At 43.7% G+C, this 11,285-nt stretch overlaps 1 pseudogene; it reads left to right on the forward strand.

Annotated features, from left to right (window-relative positions):
• The first annotated feature begins 3,127 nt into the window (after positions 1-3,127).
• Positions 3,128-6,789, forward strand: LOC114234668 (apoptosis regulatory protein Siva-like; annotated as a pseudogene).
• Positions 6,790-11,285: the final 4,496 nt, after the last annotated feature.

Below are 11,285 nucleotides of genomic sequence, written 5' to 3' on the forward strand. Positions count from 1 at the left end.
ATTTTTAAAAAAACTTACAGATCAATGGAATAGAATAGAGAGCCCAGGAAAAACCCATGCCTTTATGGTCAATTAATATTTGACAAAAGAGGCAAGAACATACAATGTAGTAAAGATAATCTATTCAGTAAGTGGTGTTGGGAAATTTGGACAGATACATGAAAAAAAATTTTAAACTAGACCACCTTCTTATACCATACACAAGGATAAACTCAAAATGGATTTAAGACTTAAATGTTAGACTCAAAATCATAAAAATCCTAGAAGAAAAGATAGGCAGTAAATATCTCAGATATTTCTCATAGCAATATTTTTTCTGATATAGCTCCTGAAGCAAGAGAAACAAAGGAAAAAATAAATAAATACAACTACATCAAACTAAAAAGTTTTTGCACAGCAAAGGAAACCATCAAAAGACAAAAAGACTGAATGAGAGAATATATTCACCGATGGTATAGCGGATAAGGGTTTAATATGCAAAATGTACAAAGAACTTGTAAAACTAAAGCAACAACAAAAACAAATAATCCAATTAAAAAATAAGCAAAGGGCCCAGCCTTCGTGGCTCACTGGTTGAGTATCAACCTATAAACCAGAAGGTCATGGTTTGATTCCCAGTCAGGGCACATGCCCAGGTTGCAGGCTCCATCCCCAGCATGGGACTTGCAAGAGGCAACTGATCAATGATTCTCTCTCATCATTGATGTTTCTGTCTCTCTCTCTCTTCCTTCTTCTCTGAAATCAATAAAAAAATATATATATTTTAAAATGGGCAAAGGCCCTGACCAGTTTGCCTCAGTGGATAGAGCATCGGCCTGCGGACTGAAGGGGCCCAGGTTCAATTCCGGTCAAGGGCATGTACTTTAGTTGTGGGCACATCCCCAGTAGGAGGTATGCAAGAGGCAGCTGATCGATGTTTCTCTCCCATCAATGTTTCTAATTCTATCCCTCTCCCTTCTTCTCTGTAAAAAATCAATAAAATATATTTTTTTAAATGGCAAAGGACTTGAATAGATACTTCTCCAAAGAGGACATACAGATAGCCAATAGACATATGAAAAGATGCTCAACATCACTAATCATTAGAGAAATCCAAATTAAAACCACAATGAGATATCACCTCACACCTGTCAGAATGGTTATCATCAATAAACCAACACACAAGTATTGGTGAGGACGTGGAGAAAAGGGAAACCTCATGCACTGTTGATGGAATGCAGATTAGCGGAGCCACTGTGGAAAACAGTATGGAATTACCCCCAAAAATTAAAGGTGGAACTGCCTTATGACCCAGTGATTCCACTTCTGGAAATTTATCCAAGAAAACTTGAAACACTAATTCGAAAGAATATATGTATGTGCATTGAATATGTGATGTTCATTGTAGCATTATTTACAATAGCCAAGGTTGAGAAGCACCCCAAGTGCTCATCAGTAGATGAGTGGATAAAAAACTGTGGTATATTTACAATATGGAATACTACTTGGCTGGGGGGGAAAGGGGGGGTGGGGAATATTACCTTTTGCTACAGCATGGATGAATCTAGAGATTATTATTCTAAGTGAAATAAGCCAGTCAGAGAAAGACAAGTACCATATGATTTCACTTATAGGTGGAATTTAATGAACAAAATAAACTAGCAAAATAGAAACAGGCTCATATATACAGAGAACAGACTGACAGCTGGCAGAGGGGAAGGGGTTGGAGGCTGGGTGGAAAAGGTGAAGGGATTAAGCTAAAAAAAAACCTCATAGACACAGACAATAATATGGTGCGTACCAGAGGGAAGGAGGTAGAAGTGAAAATAGGGAGGGAGTAAATGGTGATAGGAAAAAAGGAAGGAGACTTGACTTAGGGTGGTGAACACACAATACAATATACAGGTGATGGACTATAGAATTGTACACCTGAAACCTATATGATTTTATTAACCCATGTCACCCCCAATGGATTTAAATTCCTTGAGGCATCATTTAAACTTCACATGAGGTTCAGAGTGTAGTAATTAGCAGTAGGCTGCTTAGATTCGCCAGTATATTTGTACAAACATATGTTGGCATTCAGTTCCATATCAGCTACACATCAAAGAAGGGTGCTGAGGAGGAATTATTCTACCTCGGGGCTGGATTAGTGTCTCTGCCTGAAGTAGGCCTCATGTAAGGGTATAGTTTGGGGTAAATCAAAGAACTTGCATGGCCTGGGTATTGGAGTGAATCCATTAATAAAAAGCCATGCTGAATATTTCTGCTATTCTTTTTCCCAACCTGCTAATATAATCCCAGGGCAAGTTGTGACATCTTTTATCTTCAGTTTGCCAATCTGCAAAAAAGGTGGACCATACCTTTTTCTCCCCCAAGCACCTCACAAGAAGATGGGCCTGTCAAGAATCCTCATGTTAGGAAAGTTGGTGCTTTTTCCTGCTAACATTCTTTTTCTCATGTTTGCAAGTCTTTCCCTTGCCTTGTTCTGCACCTACCACACTGTTCAGTAAAGATTAAAGCACCGGTACACCAAACCAAGAAGCAAAGACTGAGGAAAATCTCTCCAATCACACCTCCCAACAAAATTGGGCTTTCTTTTCATTCCTGTGAATTTTAGCAGCACTGCTGCCAAAATGAGCCCATGTGTTTCACAACATAACGATAATATTAGCACCGGCAATGTACAATGTTCTGTTCATGTTTCCTCTAATTTAATCTTCCACCATAATCTTTTAGAGTAGAAATGACTATTCCCATTTTGCACAGATGATAACAGATTAGACATTAAATAACTTACCCAAGATCACACCACTAAGGCACAAAGCCAAAATTTTTACTCAACGCTGACTCTAAAGCCAAGTAACTTAGCTGTTCTAGCAAATCTGAATATTGAGATAAAATCAGCACAGATTAACCAAGAAGGCACTATCAATCAGGAATGTGTTGGAGACAGCTCATACAGTGTGGGAACCCCAGCTGCTAAATTTTTGGAAATTCTGTGACAGTAATTATAAAATTTAAATTATATGAATATTTAATTTAATAAATTATATTAGAGGAAAAAAAGGTAGGAAATACTAACAACTAATGGATCAACACAATTTCAAAAAGACCTTCTAAGGAAACAGTAAATCACATCCCCACGATGCTCATAAGGAAACATTGGGGGGGCTGCCCCTTCGGGGTCGCGGCCCCGCTGCAGCTCAAGGTCCGCGTGGGCTGGAAGGAGCTGGGCCGCGGCGTGTGCTCCGAGCGTTACTCCCGGGAGATCTAGGAGAAGACCAGGCAGCTCCTGTTCCGCGGGGCCAAGGCCTCCATGGACCACGCGTGGGAGGAAGGCTGCGCTGTGGTTGACCTACCAGAGTCCCCAAAGCCGGGCCCCATGGAGGCCCCTCGGGCCACACGTGGGCAGATGCTGATCGGACCACACTGACCAGACTGACCAAGAGGGGAGCCCAGGCCTTCAAAGCCAACCGCCTGGGGCAGCGTGCAGAGCCTGCTCCTCGTGCGTGCTCCCCGTGTGAGCGCGCCCCGTGCGGGCACTGCGTGCGTGCACACCTGCAGCAGCTGCGGGGCTGTGGCCTGCCCTGTGCGTGCTCCTGGAGTAAGTGTTGGATGCTGGATGGGGCGGGGGCGGGCACAGCCAGGGTTGGGGCGTGTGAAGACTGGTCAGTCATCGGGAAACGGATGTCACGGGTGGCCGGCTCTGTCCCCAGTGCAGCCTGGGGTCTGGCCGGGTCTGAGGCAGCCGCAGTCAGTCCTTCCAGCCTGGCATTAGGACTGCGCGCGGCTCCCACTCAGGGTCTGGACCGGGGCCGCAGGTGCACGGTGCCTGTCCCCGCCTCTGTGTGGGCGTGGGCTGCGGAGTGTGTGCTCGGTGAGTCCCTCCCCAGCAGCTGTGCTGTAAGAAGACACGTCCCCCAGCCTCGGAGCAGGTCCGGAGACCTATGAGTAGCTTCGACCCGACAGCCTTGCAGCCAGCCTGGGGGAGTCAGGGGCTGTCTGACGGCTCAGAAAGCCGGGGTGGCCTGAGGAAGGACCCAGGCCCCAAGGCGGCTCCCAGGGACGGGGACCAGAGACGGGGCCCTGGCTGGTGTGCTCAGTGGATAGAGCGTCGCCTGTGGACTGAAGGGTCCCAGGATCGATTCCGGTCAAGGGTACATGCCTGGGTTGCGGGTTCGATCCCCCCCGTATGGGGTGTGCAGGAGGCAGCCAATCAATGATTCTCTCATCATTGATGTTTCTCTCTCTCTCTCCCTCTCCCTTTCTCTCTGAAACCAATAAAAATATATTTTTTTAAAAAAGAGAGATACTGGGGGACACTTGTGCCGTCCAGTCTGGAGGCTGAGTGCTGGGAGTCACGCACGTAGCTGAGATGCACCGCTTCGTTCTCCTGCTTGTGTGCGAGCCAAAGGGCAGGGCCTCGTGGCCAGTGGCCGCCTCGCTGAGGACAGGAGCCCAGCAGAAGGGCAGGTAGAAGGTGACCCTGGGCCCAACCTTCCTCCTGCCTGCAGTGTCCTCGCCGGACCCCCTGCGCGTGCCCTGCCAGCCTCTGCTTCCCCTTCCCGTTGCCCACAGAATCCACGCTGCCCGGTCAGCCGGCCTCGGGCCTCGTGGCCACAACCAGGGCTGGGCTCTCTGCTCCAGGCCATGAGGCCATCTGCCGTCCCCAGGCTTGGGAGCCAGACCATGGGTCTCCGCCACCGCCTCCTGCCCCTCGCCAGCTGCTCAGGCATGGCCCTGGCTCCCTGGTGCTGGCGTGTCGCGCCCACACCTGCTAGTCCCTGGTCTGGGGCTCCCAGCCCGGCTGCAGGGGGTGGTGCTGGCTGCGGCTGGGCTGGGGGCTGCTTCGTGGCTCCCCAGCGAGCACCAGCCAGCTCGCAGCTCTGAGGTCTCTGGACGTCTTGGATAAGGTGACCAGACATTCCAATTTTTAACAATTTGTCCCGCGTCCCGCGGCGTTTTAAAAAAGTCCCGATTTTTGGAAAGAATGCACGACAAGCTAGGGAACGGCGGGAGAACGGGAAGGGAATATACGGTTTTCGGCGGCCATGTGGCTATTTAGCCAGGATATGAGTTTTAGATTATTTTTGTTAATTTTATAATGTTAAACTTTAATAATAACAAATAATGGTTGAGAACTGATTATCGAGAACTGCTTATCAAAGTTCGCATTGTTGATCAGTTGTTAGAATTCGACCACCATTGTTTGGACGTAATGAACAATGGCATTTTTGGGGATTGGCAACGACGAAAACATTTTGTAACTGTCTCTCAGACGATACACATCGTACTGCATGCTAGTAAGCTAGTTAAACAAGTGATGTCATTACAAATCAGCTATTCAGATAATTTAGGTAAGTAATTTATTTATTTATTTCATAAATACATACATTTTCTTGAATTTAGCAGACAGTACTCGTATTATTTATATTTTATAGTGGCGGCAAAAAGTCTAGCGCTGGCCTTGAAAGTGACACTTAGGACTTACGTTATGGCAAATTCAGAGTAAAAATAATACAAGTTAGTATTGTTATTATTTAGAAAGAAATATAGGATTAAAATAATTTTTAAAATATAGTTACTTTATAACAATCAAATTAATTTAATTTATGCCCTAACCGGTTTGGCTCAGTGGATAGAGCATCGGCCTGCGGACTGAAAGGTCCCAGGTTCGATTCCAGTTAAGGGCATGTACCTTGGTTGCGGGCACATCCCCGGTAGGGGGTGTGCAGGAGGCAGCTGGTCGATGTTTCTCTCTCATCGATGTTTCTAGCTCTCTATCCCTCTCCCTTCCTCTCTGTAAAAAAATCAATAAAATATATTTTTTAAAAATTAATTTAATTTATAAACTAACAATAAAATATGTTCATGTAATTATGTACCTACTTACTGTGTTTTTAAGCAATATGTATATAATAATTTATAATATAATTTTAAATTATTTTTTTAGATTTTTAACATAATGAGTAAGTAAAGAGGATGCAAATTCAACGATGATCTAAGAAGTGAATTTCCTTTTATTAAAAAAACCAAAAGCGATTACAATATAGACCAAATTTTTAATCAAGAACACACCCCCACCACCCCCCCACCCCCCCCCCCCTCCCCCCGTCCATGGTGTCCCGCTTTACCAATGTTAAAATCTGGTCACCTTAGTCTTGGACTCCACGGCCCCCCTTGGTGTCCTGTAGCGCGTTGCCAGTCTCCCGGCCTTTCGGGACCTCTCTGATGAGTTTCCCCGCGAATCCCTGGATGTCCTCGCCGTTACCTTAACATGATGGATGTGAGCCATCCTGCCCCGGTAACCCCTCCCTGGACTCCTGGAGGTTCTGTGGGGCCTCCATCCAATGGAGGTTGGACCGCAGGCAGCTCATTGGCTGTCTCAGTCCACATACTTGCGGGTCTTTGTCCTCCCACTCTGGGCGGGAAGTCTGGGATGGGTGTCACGGGTGGTTCCTTCAGAGGCCGTGGGAAGGACCTGCTCCCCACCTGTCCCCCATCCCGGGGCTGCCGCACGCGGGGGGCTCCCGCGTCCTGGCGTCATCCCCTCTGCACGTCCTTCTCCCGTGTGTTTACTCAGGACACCCGCCCGCAGGGGGGCCCTGTCCTAACTCACTACATCTGCAGCGAACGGCCCCATCTCCCAGTCAGGTCTCTCGCCTGGGGGTAGCCCCTCCATATGTAAACTTGGGGGACACAATGTAGCCCCTAACGCCAGCTCTTCTCTCCTCCCTGCGATGTTGCAGCTGCAGTGACGTCCACGAGAAAGTGCTGGGCGCCAGCTGTGCCATGTTCGAGGCCTGAGGGCCGCGCGGACGTGGCCTTCCAGGAAGGTGGCCTCCCTTGTCGATGCAGAGGGACCCTGCGGGGGAGGGGGACCAGCTTTCTGTTTGATGTTTTGTACTGATAACTGAATAAATCCTATATATTTGGACGGGGGAAAAAAAGAAAAGAAACATTGGGAATGCAAATTTTAAAAGCCTAACAAATTCCCCCAAAACTTAGTGGATTAAACAATAAAACCATCTTAGTATATCTCATAATTTCTTGAGTTAGGAAATTCAACAGAGCTAGGCTGGACAATTTGCTCTACATGCTGTTAACTGGAGTGGCAGACGGGCTGTTCGAGATGGTCCAAGATAGCTTCACTCACACGTCTGTACCTTAGCAGAGAAGGCTAGAAGGCTGAACTCAGCGGACTGTTAACTGGAATACTTACACATGCTTCTCCTCACAGCTGTCTCAAGGTAGCTGAATTTCTTATATGAAATTCGAGGCTCCTGGAAAAGCATTCCAACAGACAGGAAGTGGAAATCCTTAAACCTGGGCCCTGAAACTCGTACAATATCACTTCACCATATTGTAACCACAGAATCTGCCAAAATTCAAGAGGGGGAGACATAGACCCTACCATGTAATAGGTGAGGGTCGAATAGTTATTAGTTCTAATCTGTCAGCAACTAAATTGTTCAGTTTCCTTCATCTACTCATGTTTTTTAAAGAAAATATTTAGAGATGTTGCTAAAATATTTATAGATGATATGATGTTGGGATGTAAAGAAAAGTGGATCAGGGGGCTTCTGTCAAGATAGCCTACTGCAAAATCTTGTTACTACAGGAAAGGAGGTAACATCAAGACAGAGACATCACTTACTGAAAGAGCCAGCTTCCTTCCCTATCTAACTGCTCTCAGCATGCATTTCTTTCCTACAGCATTGTGTCAATGACAAACCTAAGAACATTCAGGAGACCTAAAGAAATTCACCCATTTTCCAAAAGTGTTAAAGGGCAGGGACTTTCATAGATTTCAAGAAAATCTGAATCAACATCTTTCTTGGCATCCTGGAAAGAAATAATTCCTTTGTAAATATAAAGATTCATTTTAATGTGGTCTTAACAATACCACATATTCTCTTAAACAGGTTCACATTGGCGTTTGCTCAGGTCTAGAAGAAAGGGACAGATTACCCTCTTGACCCTACAGCAGTCCCCACATTCTGAACATTTAAGCTTGCCACAACTACAAGGTCAATCCTTCTTCTCATTATTGCAATTACAAGAAGAAAGGTACCAGAAAATCGGGCCATTCTCCCTCCTCACTGCTCCTTTGATGAGCAGCTGTAGGCACCACTGGATCATCCAGTTGTGGCATCTAGTCACAGTAAACTTGCCCCTGGTGCTGAAATTATTTTTGCCTACCATTGACAGGAATTCCAACTGCTACTGGAATCCTTTCTTCAGTGGTTCAGGAACAATCATCACCAGTCTAGTCCCAGTGTCCCTTCTTGAGGACCACATCGCTCTAGGTGCCATAACCACTTTCATGTCCTACTTGTGTGAGATAGGTATAGTGACATTCATCTGCTGCAAAGAGAACCTGAAGTTCTCCTACTGGTCCACTGGGCCTGGGGCTTGCACAACCACTAGACTTGGAACTTTCAGAGCTCTCAGATCCTATCTGCATCATACCATGACATTGGTTTAGCTATATAACTCACCTCAAAACCTTTGTAATTTCTCTTAGTTTGTAGTGATAAACTCCCCAAGATGGGATTAACAGAAAAACCCCTGGTATTAAATATATGAAAATTAAGTGATCCTTATAGAATCAACCATCCTTTATTAGTAACAATGGAGGAATGTGGTGGCAGATACTTCAAATGTCCTATACATATATAAATTTTGTGAAATAATCATAACTGTGTTTTGCTTATATAATACTAGAGGCCCGGTACATGAAATTTGTGCATGGGTAGAGTCCCTAGGCCTGGCCAGCGATCAGGGTTGATTGGGACCTTCCTTCCCCTGGCTGCCAGCTGCTGCCTGCTGACGGGGGTTTTCCTTCATTCTGTGCTGCCCCCTGGTGATCAATGCATGTCATAGCGAGCGGTCAAACTCCTGGTCAGTCAAACTCCCGAGGGGACAATTTGCATATTAGCCTTTTACTATATAGGATTAGTAAGTTTTTATTGTCTAAATCCACAACCAATGAATTGAGCAGAAGCAGAGAAATTCTGACTCATCAAATGTGGCCAGGCAGTCACAGGAGGTATGGCCCATCATCCTTGAAAAGTAAATAACTCAAAGATAAGCATACCCATACATTTTAAACATAGCTTTAGCACCGAAATTCAATTTGCTGTAGTTTAAGTGCATCCATCAGCTTTATATTTAAGATCCTCAGGCTTTAACAATTTTAGAGAGTAGTCCAGTGACCAAAGAAAGTCTCATTACAAAAAGGCATTTAATTGAGGATCCCCCAGGCAACTCAAGATATATTGTCCCAGAAAAAAAACTCACCAAGACAGACATGAAATGAAATCTAAAGAAATGGTTTCTCAAAGGCATGATGCAACAGGAACCATGAAAATAACTGGCAGACATAGGTATATAAGATTGACTATAAATAATCTCCATTTACCACTTTGATAGACTCTTTTGTTTTATTTACTACAGAGGGGTTACATTGAGCATAAAATATAGAGATGTATCTAACTGACATGTTTAAAGTATTTGTTTTAGAACAATACAGTAAGTGAGCAAATAAATGACTTTTCTTAAATGTGAACTTTTACATGAGTGGTAATTAACATTTAACTGATCTTCCATAAATGTTTGCAGTATTTAAGAAAAAAAAATTCCTTTAGAAAGCTTTCAGCCTTACCAAGAAAGTTGTTGCTTGGACATTTATATTTCCTGTCTATAGCAACAACTTCAGTTATTTGGGGCAGGAGGTTTTGTTGGTGGAAAATAACAAACATCTAACTTTTTCTCTCTGCTTTTGAGCATTTTATTTAGATCGTTCACACTCCAGAGCAGAGAAGGTAAATTTCATATTAATTTTTTGAGTCTTAAAATATTCATGCCATTATTCCAAACTCTACCAAAAAAAGTCCCAAGTTACTTAAAAAGTAAGTAATTAACTCTTTAGTCAGTCCTTGTTATATATTTCCTACTGTAAGGTGCCTATTGTTTACCACTACTATGCTTAAAATATTTTAAATAATTTATTTCATTGTTGGCTTCTATTTTTATTAATGCTATATATGCAAAGTTTCATCTTAAGTATATCTAATGATACTATTTTTCAATGTAAAATTCAACTGCTCTGTTAATTTCACAGAATTTTATACATTTCATGACTACCTTTAGGTGCTAAGACTGTTGGATGTGTGCTGAGATATACCAAAAATATTGCAATCCTTTGTTCCATAAACAGTTAAAATAGACAGTAAGCTAGTCACTTGGATGCAGAAAACAAGAGAGGAGGGAAAGGATAGGAAGGGACCAAAAAAATGGGGAAAGAGAGTGGAGGAGAGAACAAATCTTTTTTTACTTCTTATTTCTGTACAGGTCCAGGCCTGTCCTTACCAAACGTTTAGACAATTATGCTGAGAAACACAAATTCCTATTTTGCCATTTCCACTTCACATTCTTAAAACACTTAATTCTTCCTTATTTTGACAATAAACTAGTTTTCATTTTTTCATCCCATAACCCTATGTCACTTGAGGCTCGGATCTGCCTATGAAATGCTGAATAGAAATATAAAGCACACCACATTTTGGAAGTTTTCTCTGAGACCTAAACCTGCCTTCAACCCATGACATTCACTGGCCTTGTAGGAAGTAGTGGGATCACGTAGTCATAACTGACAGCAAATTATCAGAGAATCGTGCAAAAGATCTAAATCGTGGGACTTGTGCATTGTTGCCTTTACATGTAAATCAAAAATTACCAACCATTTTCAATTTAAAAATTGTATCTGTATTGTCAACACATGTACCAGTTGATGGCAATGTGGAATGGTTAGATTATAAAACTACCAAATGGCAACTTGGTAAATGGAAACACTGGCTGATTTTTCGCTTGTAAAATCCTCTCACAAATCAAGGCAGCTGAAATGAAGAAATGCTCACAAGAAGGCTGCAGCAGGTAGACGAGGGTACCTCCTTCTTGCTGTGTGTTCCCAGCACAAGGTCAGGAGGTGCCCTGAAGCACTGCCAGTGGTTCCCAACCTTCCTAATGCCGCGACCCTTTAATACAGTTCCTCGTGTTGTGGTGACCCCCAACCATAAAATTATTTTCGTGGCTACTTCATAACTGTAATTTTGCTACTGTTAATGAATCATAATGTAAATATCTGTGTTTTCCGATGGTCTTAGGTGACCCTGCTAGCGGTTCTCAACCTGTGGGTCGCGACCCACAGGTTGAGAGCCGCTGCTGTAGAGCCTAAGACCATCAGAGAACACAGATATTTACATTACGATTCATTAACAGTAGCAAAATTACAGTTATGA

This window comes from Eptesicus fuscus, chromosome 2 (assembly GCF_027574615.1).
Source record: "Eptesicus fuscus isolate TK198812 chromosome 2, DD_ASM_mEF_20220401, whole genome shotgun sequence".
In the NCBI taxonomy this organism is placed as follows: Eukaryota; Metazoa; Chordata; class Mammalia; order Chiroptera; family Vespertilionidae; genus Eptesicus; species Eptesicus fuscus.